At 38.5% G+C, this 20,795-nt stretch overlaps 2 protein-coding genes and 1 pseudogene across 3 annotated transcripts in view; all 3 read left to right on the top strand.

The window, feature by feature from the left end:
• The window catches only part of LOC125801534 (zinc finger protein 239-like), a 250,332-nt gene that overhangs the window by 47,431 nt on the left and 182,106 nt on the right, over positions 1-20,795 (top strand). The window lies entirely within an intron of this gene.
• LOC125801445 (zinc finger protein 239-like) overlaps positions 1-20,795 on the top strand; it is a 173,482-nt gene that overhangs the window by 102,878 nt on the left and 49,809 nt on the right. The window lies entirely within an intron of this gene.
• LOC111189745 (zinc finger protein 239-like) lies at positions 11,667-19,535 on the top strand (annotated as a pseudogene).

Here is a 20,795-nt window from a genome sequence, read left to right as displayed (position 1 = left end):
ATCTTCTTTTGACCTTTTCTTCACTCCTGACATGATCCAGCTGATTTTACAAATGACAAACCTGCATGGGAGGCGTTCGGTGTCAGGATGGAGTGATGTAGATGAAACAGAGATTAGAGCATACATGGGACTTCTCATTCTGGCAGGTGTGTACCGGTCCAAAGGAGAATCTACCCGCAGCCTGTGGGATGACCAGAATGGGAGACCAGTCTTCAGAGCCACCATGTCCCACAAACGATTTCAATTGATAAGTGCCAGCCTCCGATTCGATGATCGACTCACCCGTCCTTGCCGACACAAAGAGGACAAGCTTTCTGCTTTCTGTAATATGTGGGACAAATGGGTGCAGCGTCTCCCACTCCTTTTTAATCCAGGGGAGAACATCTGCGTCGATGAGCAGCTTGTACCTTTCAGAGGCCGCTGCAAATTCGGGCAGTATATGCCCAGCAAGCCAGCGAAGTATGGGCTGAAAATCTGGGTTACCACAGACGTCGCCACATCATATGCCTGGAGGTGCCAGGTGTATACTGGAAAACCCGCTGGTGGAGCTCTAGAAATGGGCCAGGGAAAGAGAGTCATCCTGGATATGACTGAGGGGCTCAAGGGTGTCACAGTTACTTGTGACAATTTTTTCACTTCCTACTCACTTGCCCAGGAGCTTCTGAGGAAGAAGGTGGCTCTGGTAGGGACCATCAGAGCAAATAAGCCTGAGCTTCCCCCCAGATTGAAGCAGACAATTGTTCTTGGTTGTTCGTAGGTGGTCAGCACCTACAGCTGTAGCAGGCGGACCTCCCGGTGGCCTCTTGTCCTCTTCTTCAATTGCATCGATATCTCCGCCTTCAATGCTTTCGTGCTGTTCACTGCTGTGGTTCCCTCCTGGAACCAGCAAAGAACATACAGACGGAGGCTGTTCTTAGAGGAGCTGGGGAAATCCATGGTGTCCTCAGAAATTGTGCGGAGACGGCACCCTCCACGTACAGCAGCTGCTGCTGCCATGGTGGTGGATTTACAGGCCCCTGTTGCTGCTCATACAGAAACAACTGATACTGCCATTGGCACTACTGCCACCAGAAAGAGAGGTGTGTGCTGGTTGTGCACAGGCCTAAAGAAGAGGTCCTCTACCACCTGCACCAAGTGTAACAGGTGTATTTGTAGAGAGCACCAGGTCACATGCTGCAGGGCCTGCTGGTCTGCTTGAAAGGAACTAAGCTAAACTTTTAGGAGCAAATTCAGAATTCTAATTCCATTGTACATTTGTGACAGCAATGCCAACAAAAGTGTTCTTTCTTTCTAAACTGATTGCACACACACACACACTCTAGGGGGTCCCCTGTTAGTCACATGGCTCCATAATATAACTGGCAAAATGACAAGAATTTAATTCATCAGCCTAAAATGGGAAAATTGTTGAATCTAATGGAATACAGTAAAAATGTCAAATATCACTACTTTTCTTCAAAATGAAATACTAACATTTCAGAATGCATGATTTTATACTGTAATTGCAGTGAGATAAAAAAATGTGGTTTCAATGGAAGTCAATGGGGCATTTTTGGCCATGAAGGTGTCCAGAGGGAGTATTTGGCACTACATAAAAAGTAATAATTCAATCAAATAAATTTAGTTGCTAATCTTTGACATATCCAAGACTCTAATTTCCACCAATGCCCCATCCATCTACTATTTATTATATGGAAAATAATTAAATTTTTGTGGGTTTTTTAATGAATAATTAATAATTAATGTAATTAAACCGTCATTTAAAGGGTTAAAATCCTGTAAATTATTGAATATTTGATCATTTTAATCAGGGCTGAAGTTGATTAAGTGATGTATGAAAAAAAAAGCAAAAAAAAATATTGACATATGAGGATTTTATTGCTGATTTTGTGCGTGTACTTTTTTGCCACGAAGGTGTCCAGAGGGTGCAAAATTTGAAATCTGGCACTACATAAAAAATAATAATGCAATCAAAACAATTTTGTTGCTAATCTTTGACATATCCAAGAATGTAATTACCACCAATTCCCCATCTGTCCACTGTTTGTTTTATGGAAAATAATACATTTTTCGTGTTTTTTTGCAAAACAAAATGCAATAATTCAAATAATTAAACTGTCATTTAAAGGGTTAAAATCCTGAAAATTATTTAATGTTTGGTAGTTTTGAGTAGGTCTGAAATTGATTAAGTGATTTATGAAAAAAAAAGCAGAAAAAAAAAATAATGTATAATGATTTAAGAGCAGTTTTTTGGTGCGTGTACATTTTTGCCACGAAGGTGTCCAGAGGGTGCAAAATTTGAGGAGGGCATGAGGGTTAAGAAGTTTTTACACACAGAATCATAAATGGTACCACTAACAGCATAAACTAGGAACATACATTTTTACAATTTTTTCAGTGATATGCTGAATAAATAGTAAAGCGATGATGCTAGCTCAGAGTAAAATCGTATATTAAATCTCAGCATTAGCTTTAGAACTAATAATAAACAAAAGTGAGGATTTTATCATTCTGGGACATTTTTAGGTTTAAAAATTGAATATGCTTTGCCATAAGTAGGAAATGATCATTTGGTCAACTTATGTCATTTACAGCCTTAACACATTCTCAATTGTTTACATATAAAAACTTTCTTTATTTTTTCCTCCACTCCACGTTTGTAGTTTGTAGTTGGAGCGAGGGCACTGCCAGTGTTTGCTCCAGATGTTAGATTAGCATTACTTAGTCTTTTAAAATTTAGATGTCGTAGTTTAAAGGAGTAGAGTATTCTTAGGAGTAGAGAATATTCTTAGCTTGCAACAAAAGGCCAACAAAATCCTTTTCAGAGTTAAAAAAAAAAAAAAACGGTCTAGCTGTAGTTTCCATACTGAAAGCAACACTCAGCAGGCTATGCAGCAGTAAGACTGCAGGATCCTTGATTCCCTCTACTGCACTGCAAATGTGGCCACATCCAAGCGAGAGCTTGTAAGATCTTAGTGTCTAATAAATAGGTCAGAAGCGTTCTTTGACCAAAAACTACATTTCCCACAATGCTTGTCGATTGTATTGCCTGCGAAGTTACGGCTTACTGCCACTACACGGCAGTGTAGTCATTGATGTGGAAACCCTGCCGGAGGGAAGGCGTAACTTCGCGGGTGGAATTGAGACATACAAACGTTTATCCCATAATGTCCAGAAAAAGAGAAGCTGATGCAGACGGACGGCTGTGCTTCAAGGCGAAAGACCGGTATGCCTTTTGTGTTACGAAGAGTGTTACTGACCAAAATAAACGCTTGTTAGGAGAGATATAAGTTCTGTGTAAATATTTATAAGACAATGGCTGACAAAATCTGTTTTAATGACGTTAATAAACATCACTGTGACAGTGCTAGTCACAGTTTCACCGCAGCAAAGGACGAGGACGTGAATCACTTATCTAACCAGCCTTTAGTGATTTCTGCCCCCAATAACCCTTTCAATAACCTCCAATAACCTTTAATTAGTCTTCAGTAGCCTTCAACAGTCTAACCTTGCAGCCGTGGTGTGTTCACTAAACTCCGTAGTTATAAACATCCTGAGGTTAGCAGCGCGCTAACTGACCTGTTTATAATGTAATCCGAGCAGTGACTCCGTGACGGCTGCTCTAAACTGCTGCTGTTAGCTGCTTGGGCTGAAAGATGAACTGTAGAGAGCTGTATTATTCGGTTAGTGGGGTTAAAACCTTTATTTTCTACACAGAAGAATTTTAAAAACTGTAAAAACGCTCCAGACTGGCTCAGCTGAGCCTGTAGCCCGTGGCTGGGCTGTAGCTCTGACTGAGTAAAGACTGCGGGCTTGTGCTGCTGCTGCAGCTCCGACTAGTGGTTGTATGAGGAACTGCTAAATCTGTCACATGTTCTTAACAGCTCACAATTTTTAATTTTATATTTATTAAGCCTTATTTCAGTATCAAACGTTTTGATCAAAGTTAATTTAACTTGTATTTAATGTCATTTCTATTCACTTGACTAGTTTGGTTCTTGATTGATGGAGTTTTTGGATTTCATAACATGACAAATTAAAAGGATTTATGTTAATAGAGCAACAAGCAAACATTTTTTTCCATGCAACTGTAATATTTGATTGAATAAATAGTATATTGAGAGTTATTTAACATTAAGGAGTAATTACATTCATTTTATATTACATTTGGTTACATTTTATTACATTTATAAGTTACATCTGGCCCTCAGTGGACAGCCAATATGCCAATGTGGCCCTCGGCAAAAATGAGTTTGACACCCCTGCTCTACTGGTTTTCTCATTGGTCTATGGTTCAGTCAGTCTGATTAAAAATCTGCAAGTTAATCTACAGGGATATTTGGTTGTGTTGTGTTGCTAAAGTTATATACTCTGTTATCTTTTCCTTATTTGGTATCGTTTTGCTAAAGGGTTTTTTTTATATCTCTAAAGGTACTAAAAATATCTAATCCATTTACTTTATTGATTGTTTTATCCAGTACCAGCTATTATCGTTGTTTTACATCACCTTATGTATTTACTCATATTCATATCTATGTGATTCAATAAAAGGCTTTTATATTGCAAGATCTGCAATCTTATCTATTCTTTCAACTTAAGCATTTAGCCAAAAGCTTTTGTACACAGCCAAACATACATTCAAGCAACCACTATATACAGTGCCTTGCAAAAGTATTCGGCCCCCCCTTGAACTTTTCAAACTTTTGCCACATTTTGGGCTTCAAACATAAATATATGATTTTTTTGTTTGTTTTTTGTGAAGAATTAACAAGTGTGTAAGAATACGGAGGAGTTTTGTCTTACTATGTTCATTGTTCATTGATTAAAGGGTTAATCTGTGTGTAACTAAATCAGCATTTCACTTAATCAGTATGTTATTCAAGCATTTAGCACGATTCATGATGATTCACATTGTGACTTAGAATGTATGTATATTGTGTCCTTGTGCTCAAAGCAAGGCCGTTTTTCTTGCAACTTAGCATGATTGATTTTTTTCCAGCGGAACCATGAGTTTCTGTACATGTAATCTATAGTCTGATAAGGTTGGGGTGACCGAGTTCTCGGCTGACGTATAGGATGAATAACTGCTTATCAGTATCAGTATCTGGGGGGTGTGAGGAGCCTCCTCACACACTATTAGACTGAGGCCAGGCAAATGCCTGTATTTATTAGACTCTGTCTAGGAAGAAGAGTAGAGTTGGGCGGGAGAGCTTCTCCCGAGAGGGACTACAGAGCCACAGGTCCTGGTCACACAGCCGAGAACTCTGGAAACCCCAACTTTTCTCACCTTTGGGGTTTTCCTCTTATTTTCACCTTTTTATTTCAATTCATTTTTCAATAATCTTTTTACTCAATTTTTGATGTATCCAAAAAAACTGTTTTGCTCAGAAGATTCTTTGAATAAAATCTGACGGAACTACAATTTTGGACTGGATCTCCTTTTCTTCTTTATGACGTATCATGCCAAATACATCATAATTCCAACAGTAGATCAATAATCTTTCAAGTGGGAGACAATCGTGAAGTGGAACGAAATTTATTGGATGCTATCTCATTATTTTGAGATACTCTCATCATTTGGAGATACTCAATATGTTGAGAACATTGGTATTTAAACTTTGTGAAACTGACACCAATAAATCCATAACTCCTGCTATTTACTTACTTATAAGTAGTTTTTCTCAGTAGCTCAGTCGCTGTGAAGTGTGGAGAATAGTTTTGCAATATATTGATTATCGCTGAATCACAGTTTTGAGATATCACCGTTATCATTAATTTTCCACTTTACTGAAATATGCTGAAAAAAACTTGAAAGTGGGCCTTGAAAGTGCTTGAATTTTACATGGTAAAAGGTGTTTGAACCCTGTGTTTAAAAACCCCATCAGCACTGCTGCACCTGATCTACATGTACCAACACAACACACACAAACACGTCACCACATTAGTGTCAATGCAGTTTTAAGAAATATTTATCACGAAAATAAAGCTCTCTGGCGCTGGGAATTAAATATACAGGGTAAAATTTAGGCTAATCGGATATGCAGGTGAAAAAAATAAACTACAGTTTGTGGAACTACAAAAATGGACACATCAAAAACAGGTAAACTTAAGCAGGCTGTGTGTGTATGTGTGAATATGTGTATGTATATACCTACAAATCTCAAATGTAAATTGACATAATATGGACCATTAAATGACGGTAACAACCTGACCGTTTGACACTTAGCTAATCTGCATACCAGTAGGAGAGAGCAGAGATAGACTGGCTGTGTATGAAACGGTAGGCAGCTACCACAATCCCTCATGCCTGAGCTGTTCATATGTTAACACCCAATAAATGATTAACCCTTTACAAGTATTAATATGAACTTTAGGAAAAAGAATATAAACAGAATTGCCCTTTTTTCTATTGTGAGTTAAATGAAGTCACTGCTGCCTATTCTAATAAGCTAACCGTATGACTAGCTTGACGAGTTCTGGGGACATTTTTACATGGGATGTGTCTGAAAGATCTGTGGAAAAAAAGACATTGCTTAAAATAATAAAAAGTATTATTACAAACGTTACAAAAGGACTTTCTGAGCTGAAAACAAACAAAAAGAAAATATGTTTTATAAAATTTATTGAGATATCATATATATCCTATACCCAGTTTATAGACACATTTGGGACATACCGGGGTTGGACAATGAAATTGAAACACCTGTCTACAGTCACTCAGTGTTGGATCTTAGTTTTACATGAAAATAAATCTATGCCAGTTTTTATTCTGAGCTCTGGCTCGCTTCTTTTTTTTCCTCCTTTTTTCCTCCCTGTATCACAAACTCTTCTAGTTCCTCCCTTTACCCAAGTTTGATTTTAGGAAGTCTTTTACGTCTTCTCTGTATATGTGTTGTTTGCAGAGGCGGTCTTTGCATAGAGGCGTTGCTAGGCAACTGCCGTAGGGCTCGTCCCACTGCAGCCCACTGTAGGGGCCCTTTGACTAGCTGCAAACTTTCCATAGGCCTACAGCTGGTAATTGGGGCCCTTTGGACAGTAATTCACGGATAGTGTGTTCATAAATGGTGATTCTTGTATGTTTAAAATGGAAACAAAGATAACACAATACATTACAAAGAAATACAGAATCCGTCCACACCCCCTCTCTTTCGCGTTAAAATGGAATATTCCATCCATGCCATGTGGCCATGCCGGTGAACCACAAACGCGCTGCTTGTGAAAGATGGAATTAAAGTGAAATTAAGTGTACAAGTGGGTTGTGAGTGAAGCCATGAAGCGCCACCACCCAAGTGGCTAAACTTAAAACAGATGCTCTTCCAAAAGCTTTTTTAGTGTGTCAGCACCACTGGACCAAATGTTTTGGTGGAGGAGGAGGACGAGGAGGTGCCATACTAGGGTTGTGTCATTTATGACCCAACATCGCGATGGACCATTGCGATGCCACGCCCACTTTTTTTATTTTTCCAGAAACATGCACTGACCTTCTTTAGGTCTTCTTCACCTAAAACTTTAGCAGGGATTGTACAGAAAAAGATCAAATCAGGTATATAACTTAAATGAATTAGAGTCAGAGATAAAATTAAAATACCCTACTGCTATAAATATGCCTAATTGGCATATTATTCTATTATTTATTATTATTCTATTATTATTAAGATATTATTATTTATATCTAGGTTACAGCTTGTCTTCGTTTTTTTCTACATGTCTGTATTAATTTTAAACATTTCATGTTATTCACGCTAATAGAATAAGCCTGCTCGTTGTGCGTCGGGTGCGTTGGGCACCTTACTTTGAATAATTACTAGTTACTAACGAAGTTACCCCACTATAAAAGTAACTAGTTACCAGTAAAAGTAAGTATTGACTTACTTTAAATCATGTAAATTCTATTATTATTATAAAAATAATAAACAAAAATAAAACCAAAATGTTGACAAAAATATAATCTAACGAATTTCAAAACATAGAAACGAAAAACGTTAAAATGGTATTGATATGACATAATATAATCAAACAGTTTAGCTTCAGTAAAGGAAAGCGCGCGCGGCATTGCGATAAAAAAAAAACTGGAGCCTATCCCAGCAGGCATCGGGCAGAAGGCAGGATACACCCAGGACAGGCCGCCAATCCATCGCAGGGCAGACAGACACAGACAGACAAAAAGACACATTCACACCTGAGGGGCAATTTCAATCAAGTTCCAATTAGTCTGAACGTGCCGTCTTTGGACTGTGGGAGGAAACCGGAGAACCCGGAGGAAACCCACGCAGACACGGGGAGAACGTGCAAACTCCACACAGAAAGACCCGGGTCGCCCCAGCCGGGAATCAAACCCAGGCCGTTTTGCTGTGAGGCAGAAGTGCTACCCACTGCGCCACCGTGCCGCCCATTCATTTTAAATATTTTTAGTATTTTATTGATCAAACACCCCCGCCACCGATATCATCCATCGCGATGTTTCAATGTAAGCATCGTCATCTGCCAGTTAAGGAGACATCGCCCAACCCTATGCCGTACACTCTCTCACACACACAAACACACACACACACACACACACACACACACACTCACTCCCCCAAACTCTCCTCATTCAGTCACATACCCTTTTTCTCTCTCTTTCGCCCCCACATATGTTCCCTCTCATACACATGCATTATCTCTCTCTCTCTTATTCACACACTCACACAGGGACACTCTTCGTCACTCACTCAGATGTCTCTCTCACACACTCATTCTCTCTCTTTCTGTCACACATGCACTTACACAAACTCTGCCTCCTCTCTCTCTCTCTCTCTCTCTCTCATATTTTCACTCTACATGTTGATGTGATTGATAATTATTTATCATTAAGTTCAGTTACAATTCTAGATAATAATTACTGATTGACTCACTCACACAAATGCTCTCAGTCACACTGCTTTACCTTTTTTTTGGCATTGGGGTGTATATTTTATTTAAAGATATGTTTATTGATTGCACATATAAAAAGTACAATTAGCATTGAAAGCTTCAATTTTCTTTTTTTACTATTTTTTTTTAATAAATATTTTCCATTTTGACATACAATGGTGTTATATCTGAAACTTATTTCTCGCATATTAACGTTGATGGCCCCCTAGCTAAATTCGCCTTGAGCCCCCAAATTGCTAAGTCCGCCACTGATCACCATATAGCTGGGTAACCAAGTCTTATTGTTAAGGAAACTTCTCCTTAACTGAAACTAATTAAAACGGTAAATAAAAGAAAAACTAAAACGAACTGAAATGACAGATTGAATACCCTCATTTTCGTGTTTGTTAATTTATTTATAATTGATTTATATTAATGTGGTATATCATGATATATATCGTTATTGTGATATCTTTTTTTCCCATATTGACCAGCACTACTTCTAAGTAATATTAATTCATAAAATTTTAATTTTTTACCTTTTAAATCTTTATCTGATTTAAATTTGAATGAAACATGTATAAGTGAAGGGTGTTCTGTTAACTTACCAACATACACTTGTACTTATATGCAATAAAATGGCATTGTGAGATCTAGCTGCTGTTTTATTTTTTCAAATTCCTGCTACATTGATCACTTGACCAACGATGTCTAAAAACCTTTTCCTTTAGACCACTTTATAAAAGATTCCTCATTTTTTTTACAACAGTTAATAATTTTTCACCACATTAGCTTCAGACTAACAGTGATATGCACTCCTGAGATCAATATGTGTTGTTTTGTATATGTAAAACAAAATCCTTTAACTATAAAAAACACAAAAGAAAATTTGGTGAGAAATGTAAATTTAATTGTGTTTTACCAAGAAAAACTGCAGCTCCACATCAATGGCTTAACTGATTTGTTTACTAAATCAATATAGCTGACACGGTGGCGAATCACAGCATCGGGTTAAATCCCAACTTCATCTGCAGAGCCAGAGAGCAGCAGAAGCTCACACCAGCAGATTCAGAGCAGCAGTTCCAAGACCTGCTGCAGTTTTAGAGAAGCTAATGTTACCCACAGTTTCATCATCTCGATATCTATGTTGTATATGCTGGAGAGTGAGTGAACTCTGACCCGACTCTTTCCTTTTTTTATGTTCTAGAAATTAGATAATATTACTTTTTTCCAGACGAGGGACCTGGGTTAAAAAAGCACTGGGAACATTAGCTAGCTAGATAGCATTAGATACTTGGGTTAATAAAAGCACTGGGAACATTTGCTAGTGTTGTAAAAAGAAAATGAAAGATGGGTTACCCCCATCCACCATCCGGGGTACAACTCCCCTGCGTGTTCGTTTTGATGGAGAGAGTTGCAGACAGGTGCAGTGGAGTTGAAAGCAAATCAAGTATTTATTACAAAGTACTGAATTCAGGAGAACCAATACATACAAGACAGTTAGCAGCCATCAAATAGTAGAAGTTCTGACCCCCCTCTGATCTGACTCCATGTTTATACCCCAAATGACGTGAAACCTGCTGATGAGGCGTTGCTAAAATCATCTCATGTTAGCATGCATAATTTCACGTGTTAGTAATCCGTTTCACGTGTCTGACCGGACCACTAGTGTTTGGCCTTGACTGTGTCCAGTCAGACAGTGTGGCATTGTTTCAGGAATTGGACAGTGCCGCCCTCCCCATGTGCGCGCGTCCTCCTCCCGCTTTGGTAGGTGAAGGACTTTACACGCACAGAGAGAAAGGCCGCCCTGTTCATCCCGAAGTCTCCTTTGTATCAATTCAGTTCGTACAGAGTGTGATTGATGGCCGTTAGTTAGGGTCATGCAGCGACCGAGATGCCTTAAGCGTGAGCCAAACAAGTCACACAATAGATTTCATATGTTATATGCTAATATGTCAGTAACACGTGGTTAATACGCCATACAGTAGATCCTATGTGTTAGTTAAATGCCTTATGTATCATGTGGGTTAGTTTGTCATATAATAGAGTCTGTGTTAGTTACATGCCTGATCAAGCAATGTTTAACTATATGTGTAAAGAATATATATTGTGATTACTGTTTAGTCTTCTATATAAATGTGTATAAAATACAATGTGAGTATTGGTTAATCTTCTATATAAATGCATATAAAATACAAGGTTTCACACAATGATTATGTAATTATAGATGCTAAAGTTAAGTAATCATAATTGAAATAAACGGTTACTCTTCACTAGCTAGATAACATTAGATACCGGTTAAAAAGCACTGGGAACATTGGCTAGCTAGATAACATTAGTTACTTGGTTTAAAAAAAAAACACTGGTAACATTGGCTAATTAAATAACATTAGATACTTGGGTTAAAAATGCACTGGTAAGATTGGCTAGCTAGATAACAATAGATACTTGGGTTAAAAAAAGCACTGAGAACATTTGCTAGCTAGATAACAATAGATACTTGTGTAGGACCCTTAAAAATATCCTGTGTATTTGTATTTGTATTATTTTTTTTGTTTTTCGTTGTAAGTGTAAACGAACTCCGTTTCCCAGGAGCCTTTTCTGTTTCGCGGGTTTTTCCTGCTGGTTTCCTGTTCAGCTCAGCCAATCATACGAGTGAAAAGCTCGACAGACATTTTTCTATCCAATCCGCGCCGAGTAGGGGCGGGACTAAGAGGGAGAGTGTGAGTGTCTGTGGGTGTGTGTTGGAGGAGAAGGAGAGAGAAAGTGAGGAGAGAAGTTGTGTTTAGACTCTCCGGAGCGCTTTTATTTACTTGTTATCCGCTCTATAACACAGTTACAGTGCTATTGTACTGTATAGTGCTCTAAACCGCAGCGTTCAGTTCAGTTTTACTGCGGAACCTCTGAAGAGGCAGTTCAGCCGGACTGTGGAGTAAAGGCGCTTCTCCGCGGACTGAGAGCTGCTGCTGCTGAGTTTCCTCGCGCCTGTCTGCAGCAGCTCGGCCGGACCTCGCGTGTGAGTTGAACACGGAGGGTGTTCTGATCTTCCCGGCGCTCGTGCACTGCGTCGTCTCCCGCTGTGAGTGCTGGGGACTGCTGCGTTCTGACCGGGAGCACCGGGAACCGGGAGTCTGTTGTCATGGCTACTGAGGACGCCATCTCCGCGAGCTCTGTGTGAACCGTGAGTAACGAATCAACTGACTCGGTTGACTCATTCGATTCACTTTCGCTGACTGAGTGAAGTTATAGGTGCAACAACGTACCGGCCCAACAAAAAGTGCTTGAACTGTTTATCTGGGTGTTTTACCTCTTATTGGAGGTGTGTTTTCTCAGTTGAGTGTTTCATACTAATTGTTTAAACCAAGAATTGTTTTATTTGGGTAGTTTGTTTTACTTTGGTTTTATTAAACAGAGTTTCACCAAATATATAAATAAAAAGGAAAATAAAATGAGATTAACTACTTACATAAATGCATTAAACATTGAAAGGGGTCAAATTGACCCCAAACATAATAGGAGGATTAAGTGACTCAATCAACCAGGGAAGTTTTTTTTATTTCTACACAGAACCTGATATAATCTGGCCCAAATAGTCTCAACATCAGTAACTTCTTCCTTTAATGTGTACAAAAATTCTGTCTAAATTGGCTACTATTTTGTAGTAAAATGAGAATGCTTGCTGGACTCTTTTGAACAAGATTTTACCATCCTATTAACAAATAAACTCAAACAAATGCTTTGTATTTTATAATTATTAGTTTAAAAAAATTATTTGCATATGAATTTTCAAACGCTTTTACAAGTGTGAAGTACCCTTCTATACAGAAATCAGGATGGTCCATTGTGATGTCCGAGAGTGATTTTACAGGGAGTAGGTGTGAATGACCTCAATTTATGGAAAGCTTTTAGAATACATAAATAGTAAGACTTTAGACAAGGTGAACAACAAACAAGATCTGCTGCATTACGATCTCCTTTTCAAGAACCTGCAGGACATCAAGAAAGTAAATGTAAAGAAAATGTTACCATATTATTTTTAACGAAATTTAGATATTAAAAAGGTTTCTACTGGAATCAACGGCACCGACCTTTCAATAGTAATTAGTAAGTGCTATTTGTTGGGGTAGTTTGAAGTGACTAACAACTAAATACATTTTTCTGATAAACTGGTGCACATTTGTATCTCTACTATCTCTGAGTGTCACTGTAGCCATCTTACCTAAATTGAAATGTAAGTGCAAACAAGTTGGGGCATCACTTGAAGTTTGCCATCAACAGTGAGGACCAAGTCCATCTGGTACAACTTTAGCATTTATTACATAAACAGTGTTAAAAAGGTTATGTCAATTTGGTGTAAATTTCTGAACAGTGTTAACTTACATGGTAAATTTTGTCAGTAAAAAATAGTTTGAATATCCATGGTGACCATCACAAAGTGAAGCATCGATTATTTAATACAAGGAGTACGTGCTTCTCTTTTGGGTGGTCAAAATGGTACTATTGATCAATTAAGTGAAAGCTCATCTTATTCAGTTCATTTTCAGTCATTAAAGTTTATTATTCAATTTTAAAATAAATACAAACTACATGGAACGAAAGGAATGAAAAACTCTTCGGGAAAATCTGGACACTGTATTATGTACAGTAACAGTAACACTACAGCATTAATAATCAGCATCTTACATGCAGATAACAGATGGTAATCCTTAAACAGCTCATGAGCGCTCATTTTCCCTTGCTCCGCTCCTAAACTGCTGCTTAAGCGGTTAGAGTAAAATTTACCTGAAATAATACGAATATATGTCCTCTCCTAATATAAAACTTTAATTTCAAAGCGAACATTTTTATTTTTTAAGAGTGGCCCTAAAATGCTGTAGTAACATTCTGATTGGGGATGTAATCGGGTACATGTGTTTACAAGGCTGTTGTTCTTCTTTGTATCTGATTATTTAAAGAATTATCCACCTCGTTCGATCAGATCAAAATTGTATTCGGAATGGCTTCAATCGGACTATTCTATTCTGATTGAGGTGTTTACATGGACCTTCTCTATTCCGATTGAGCCAGTAATCTGATTGTTAGTGGATTATTAGGCTGCATGTAAACGTACCCAATAGTTTTGACCTTTGAGTAAAATTTTCTAAGTGCTATTTGTTGGAGTAGTCTGAAATGACTCAAGCAACAGTCTCATATTTCTACACAGAACTGGATATAAAGTGGCAAATGTATGCTCCAACATCAGTAAGTTCTTCCTTTAATATGTTCAAAACATTTTGTCAAAATTGGCTAATATTTTGTAGTAGAATGAGAATGCTTGCATTTTGGAAAAGTTTAAAAAGTTTTTACCAACCCATTAACAAAAACTCATACAAATCCTTTTTTTTTTTCAATTAATTAGTTTTAAACTAGGGCTGAACGATTAATTGCATTTGCGAGAATCTCGCGATATTTTAAAATGCGATTCTCTAATCGCACTGGCTGCGATTTGACTGGTCACGTGACTTGGGAGCGAGCCAAGCCGAGGACGAGCGGAGCATACCCGAGCAGAAGGCAGGGAGGTGGAGAAGTGAAGTCAACACAGCGCACTTTAGGGCGTTTTCACACCAGCACGGGTTGGTCCGGTTAAAACGAACTCTGGTCCGTTTGCAACTTTAGTGCGGTTCGATTGAGCAGGTGTAAAAACAGTAATCGCACTCGGGTGCGGATCAAAAGAACCGGAACGAGACCAGCTAGAGGAGGTGGTCTCGGTCCGGTACCAAACGAACTCTGGAGCGGTGTGCTTGTGGTGAGAACGTGATCCGGTCTCGATCCGACCCAGCTATTAAATATAAGCCATTTATTTGAGCTAAACTGATGATAAAGCAAGCATAGTTTAAACCAGGGGTCTCAAAGTACCGGCCCGCGGGCCACATCCGGCCCGCGACGCGGTTTCATACGGCCCCTCACTGGTTAACAAAATAAACATACATATGGCCCGCAATTCAATTTAATTATTTATGCTTTATTATGTTCGTTTTCATATTTTATCTTAACTTGTATTTTGGTGTGTGTGTGTGGTTTTTGTTTTTTTTTTGCTTACGCTGCGTTGCCTGCTTTAGTAGTCTTCAGTAGCCTTCAACAGTCTAACCTTGCAGCCGTGGTGTGTTCACTAAACTCCGTAGTTATAAACATCCTGAGGTTAGCAGCGCGCTAACTGACCTTTTTATAATGTAATCCGAGCAGTGACTCCGTGAAGGCTGCTCTAAACTGCTGCTGTTAGCTGCTTGGGCTGAAAGATGAACTGTAGAGAGCTGTATTATCCGGTTAGTGGGGTTATTTTATTTCATACACAGAAGAACTTAAAAATGTTAAAAATGCTTCAGACTGGCTCAGCTGAGCCCTGTAGCCCGTGGCTGGGCTGTAGCTCTGACTAAGCAAAGACTGCGGGCTTGTGGTGCTGCAGCTGCAGCTCCCACTAGTGGTTGGATGAGGAACTGCTAAATCTGAGGAAATGCCAAATCTGTCACAGCTCACAATTTTTGATTTTATATTTATTAAGCCTTATTTCAGTATCAAACGTTTTGATCAAAGTTAATATAACTTGTACTTGATGTTATTTCTATTCACTTGAATAGTTTGGTTCTTGATTGATGGAGTTTTTGGATTTCATAACATGACAAATTAAAAGGATTTATGTTAATAGAGCAACAAGCAAACATTTTTCCATGCAACTGTAATATTTGATTGAATAAATAGTATATTGAGAGTTATTTAACATTAAGGAGTAATTACATTCATTTTATATTACATCTGGTTAAATTTTATTACATTTATAAGTTACATCTGGCCCTCAGAGGACAGCCAATATGCCAATGTGGCCCTCGGCAAAAATGAGTTTGAGACCCCTGGTTTAAACTAATATATTAGCCAGATAACGCTAATTACCACAGCTGTGAACAAACACTGTGTCCATGCACGCGCTGCATTCACTGCTCTGTTTAAATCTGCGCTGCATGTAGAAACACTGTGTTTGAAAGTGCAGCGTTTCAGTGTTCAGTGTTAAAGCACAGATATTTGCGCTGGAACACAAAATCTTCTCGCTGTATTTTCTTTTTTTGTATATTTATATTTAATGTACTCCTGTGTCAGACAGCTCTGACCAATCAGAGGACACAGGCTGCTCGCGTGTTTTATTGATGCGCATTTTGGTGCGTTTACATTTATGCCTATGGGAAACCAGACCGAACAGAGCGAGAAAACGCTCCAGGTAAACGAACTCATTAGAAACGAACTACAGGTGTGAAAACGCCCTTGTTGCACAATGGCTTCAGGCTCGACAGAACACATCAGTTGTGTAGTATTACTTTGGCTTTAAAAAAGAAAAATGCTGCTCAACGTCAGGTACTTTGCTAAACGTGCCTTGCTACTGTTGCTACGACGCGAGGTAACACTACAAACCAGTGCTGCATCTTCAAATACAGAAAATAACGAGTTGGTTAAAGCAGATTCTCTTTATGTTTTTTGCACTTTAATTTTTCATGATGTTACTAGCTGGAGAGCAGTAAGTTAAATGTTTTATATCTGTTTTTTCTAATAAAAAAATGGTGACAAGGAAAAACTATATCTGTTTATTTTTCTATAAAAAAAAACAAATGGTGAAAAGGAAAAGCATTGATTTTTTTTGCTTTATTGTTATCTGTGCTTTAAATAAATCTGACATTGTTTATTATTAAACAGATTGATTTATTGCTTCTGTTGTTGAAAAATACTTGAAGACAAAAAAATTGCATTTTAAATCGCAATCGCAATTTATAGATAAAACATTGCAATTAGATTATTTTCCAAAATCGTTCAGCCCTATTTTAAACTGACATTTGCATATGAGTTTTCAAATGTTTTACAAGTGTGAAGTACCCTTCTATACAGAAATTAGGATGGTCCATTATGATGTTCAGGACAGGAGTGCATATCACTGTTAGTCTGAAGCTAATGTGGGGGGAAATAATGTTATTAGGGGTTGTAAAAAAAATCAGGAATCTTTTATAAATTGGTGTGAAGGAAAAAGCTTCGGACATCATTGGTCACATGATCAATCTAGAATGAATCAACCATCAGCAGAGTGATTTGAACCAATGTGTGTCGGGGTTTTTTGGCACACGCCTCAAAGCTTCAGATTAGAGGGTAACATCACTCTCTTTCTTTAAGTTCTCAGCTTCCAGTGAGACCAAAACAGAATCAAGATTGTCTGTCTAAACAGTGGGCAGTCCTTATAAAGGCACTAAACAGGTGTCAGACTGATTATTGTGAGTGACAAAAGGTGGCCTCCTTCTAGTGGATGGAGGACCACCAGCACCCCCTTACACTATGGACTTCGACTGGGATAAAAGTACAGAAGCTTTTATGGTAAATGAAGATGTCTCAATAGTTTTATCAGTATAGTGTAACTGATTTGGGCAGTTCTCTTCAGTTAATTGACCTGCTTGTATTTTAATATTCAATTGCATTTTTCTTTGTTTTTTTCCAGAAATGAAAATCTTCTCCTGAAATTCTTCACCAACAACCAGGACAGACAAAGAGCAATGTTAAACTGCTGAAAGAGGTGTAGCAAAAGCCGTCCAGAAGAATTTCCAGAAGACACAAACAGTTTGATACATTTAACAGACAAATGAAGCCAAGTCCCAACATGGAGAAACATCAGCACTCTGCCAAGAGTTTTACTAAACAGAGTACTCTCAAAAACCACCAGCGCATTCACACAGGAGATAAACCATATTACTGCTCAGACTGTGGGAGGAGTTTTACTAAACAGAGTACTCTTAAAAAACACCAGCGCATTCACACAGGAGAGAAACCGTATCACTGCTCAGATTGTGGGAGGAGTTTCACTCAACAGAGTAGTCTCAAAAACCACCAGCGCATTCACACAGGAGAGAAACCATATTACTGCTCAGATTGTGGAAAGAGTTTTACTAAACAGAGTACTCTCAAAGTACACCAGCGCATTCACACAGGAGAGAAACCGTATCACTGCTCAGATTGTGGGAGGAGTTTTACTAAACAGAATACTCTTAAAAAACACCAGCGCATTCACACAGGAGAGAAACCGTATCACTGCTCAGATTGTAGGAGGAGTTTCACTCAACAGAGTAGTCTCAAAAACCACCAGCGCATTCACACAGGAGAGAAACCATATTACTGCTCAGACTGTGGGAAGAGTTTTAATACACAGAGTAATCTAAAAAAACACCAGCGCATTCACACAGGACAGAAACCGTATTACTGCTCAGACTGTTGGAGGAGTTTTTCTGAACAGGGTAATCTCAAAAAACACCAGCGCATTCACACAGGAGAGAAACCGTATTACTGCTCAGACTGTGGAAAGAGTTTTACTAGACAGAGTACTCTCAAAATACACCAGCGCATTCACACAGGAGAGAAACCATATCATTGCTCAGACTGTGGGAGGAGTTTTACTAAAAAGAGTGATCTCAAAAACCACCAGCGCATTCACACAGGAGAGAAACCGTATCACTGCTCAGACTGTGGGAAGAGTTTTAATAAACAGAGTAATCTCAAAAAACACCAGCGCCTTCACACAGGAGAGAAACCGTATTACTGCTCAGAGTGTCGGAGAAGTTTTACTCAACAGAGTAGTCTCAAAATACATCAGCGCTTTCACACAGGAGTGAAACCGAATCACTGCTCAGACTGTGGGAAGAGTTTTACTCAACAGAGTAATCTCAAAAAACACCAGCGCATTCACAAAGGATAGAAAACTATCCCAAATCTGTTTCAATTAAAAGTGCGAATCGTAATCCTTTCAGACGGAACACCTTATCTTACACAAATGTTTAACTTAATCACTTGGGACACGTTCTACCAGAAAACTGAATTTAACAATGGATTTTACAGGTTCTGCAAAATGAATCTTATCCAAGGATGATGTTTATTGAATTCCATGTTATGTTTTCTCGTATGTTAGATGTTCCAGGACAGCTCAGTGCTTAGGGTAGTTACTGTAGTAGTTCAGTTCTGAAGAAGGGAAAAAACTTACTCTGTAAAATTTAGATGTCATAGTTGTTAGGAGTAGAGGAGGATTATTAGCTTGCAACTAAATGTTTAGGACCAAATCTTCAGAGCTTATGATTCGAATGCTTTTAATGTATTTTCTAGTATATGCAGATTTGATTATTTCTATTAATTTCTAGTATCTCTTTTTTCACTCTGTGGAAGCCGTCCTCAGTTCCCCAAGCTAAGCATAGCTTATCTTAATGCTATTTACTGCTAGACCCATCTGTATGAAAGAAGAAGTGAAAACACCACCTGAGGAATTCCAGAGAGTGTGCTCCCAAAAGTGAGACCCAAAGCCGCAGAGAGACGACACTTCACTTTACTTATATTTACTCATCTGTGTGTTTTATTGAACTACTTTTATATTGCAGATCTGCAATCTCATTGTGTTTTCTCAACATATGTTTGACATGAAACCTATAGGCCTGAGATTGTCTTCTGTTATTACTTGTTAAATACTCAAAGGCGCCCAGCAGAGAAATCCAGTGTGAAATTGGAGTGAAACATAAAAGTCAACTTAAGATTGAAATATATATATGTTTAATGGTTCAGGCTTAAAAGGGTTAAACATACAATTACTTCCAAAGGTAACATGTGTTTAACTTGTATTCATATGTTTATAAAATTCTTTATTGTGAGTGCTTGTGGGTTGTGTTGTTTTGTTTTTTTGAAGAGCATAATCATTCACCAACTACACTTAATTACCAAATTCTACATTTGAGTTATTGACCATTGTTATTGGTAGCTAGTGTAGGTAAATGTCCAAACAAAGTATTTCCTGTTTTACCGACCAGTATTATTGGTAGCTAGTCTAGTTAAATATCCAAACACAGCATTTGCTGTTTTAATGACTATTATTATTGTGCAAAATAGTCATTGTATTGGTGTAAATAGTTTAAAAAGAAAACAAAAGCCGTACAGAATACATATTTCATTTATTTTCTGTGTTAATGCAAGAAGGTCACTTAAAAGGGATTAAGGGATATACTGAGGGAGAAGTGTACAGGTGAGGGTGGAGTAGAGGATTGGTACGGGCCCGCCCACGGGACGAGAGAGAATAGCGGAGATGCGGGAGTAGCAGCGCGGGAGAGGCGAGGAGGATAAAGTTCCTCACAGGCTGAACTAAATTCACTAATAATCAGTATTAATTAAACTAACCGGTAATTTTAAGGACACTGAAGTCCATACTGAGAGTGTGCTGGTGGATAAAGCTGGGATAATCTCTCTATAAGTAAAGTTCTGTTAGCACTGTTAGCTTAGCCAGCTCGGCTAGCTGTGTTTAGCCTCGTGTATTAGCTGCTCTGCGCTAGCCGTGAACTCTCCGCTGCAGCGCCGCTCCGACAGACTGTTCCCCGGACTGACTCGCGCTCTCTCCGCCTCCACTGAACACCAGGACCGCTAACACTGCTAACCAGAGAGCGCTCCGAGTCCCCGCGTGGATCAGAGTTCCTCTGAGGGAAAACGCTCCGTGCTGCAGGACCCCGCGCTCTGCTCCCGCTCATATTCACTGAATCTGAGGTAAATCTGAAACTCTTATTTCTGCTCGTTAGAGTAAAGCGGACATTAAGCTCCGAACCAGGCCTGCACCGTTTAGTTCTGTTCATTTCATCTATAATTCTGTTCTTTATGAGTGTATTCTTTAGAGTGGGCCCACATATTTAATTTAAGAAGGTATTTTATTTTGCAAACTAACTTTAAAAGGTACATTTCTGATTAAGGGTTTAAATATATATCTGACAGTGTAGTTCTAAAAGTAAGAAAAAAGGGGTATATTAACCTAAAAGCAATCCTACAGCTAAAGTCTAAGTTACTAATTCTAAAATAAGATCTAATCCTAAAACATAAGCCTGAGG

This window comes from Astyanax mexicanus, chromosome 4, assembly GCF_023375975.1.
Source record: "Astyanax mexicanus isolate ESR-SI-001 chromosome 4, AstMex3_surface, whole genome shotgun sequence".
NCBI lineage: Eukaryota > Metazoa > Chordata > Actinopteri > Characiformes > Acestrorhamphidae > Astyanax > Astyanax mexicanus.
Note: the sequence above shows the minus strand (reverse complement) of the source record. Positions and strands in the feature narration are given on the sequence as shown.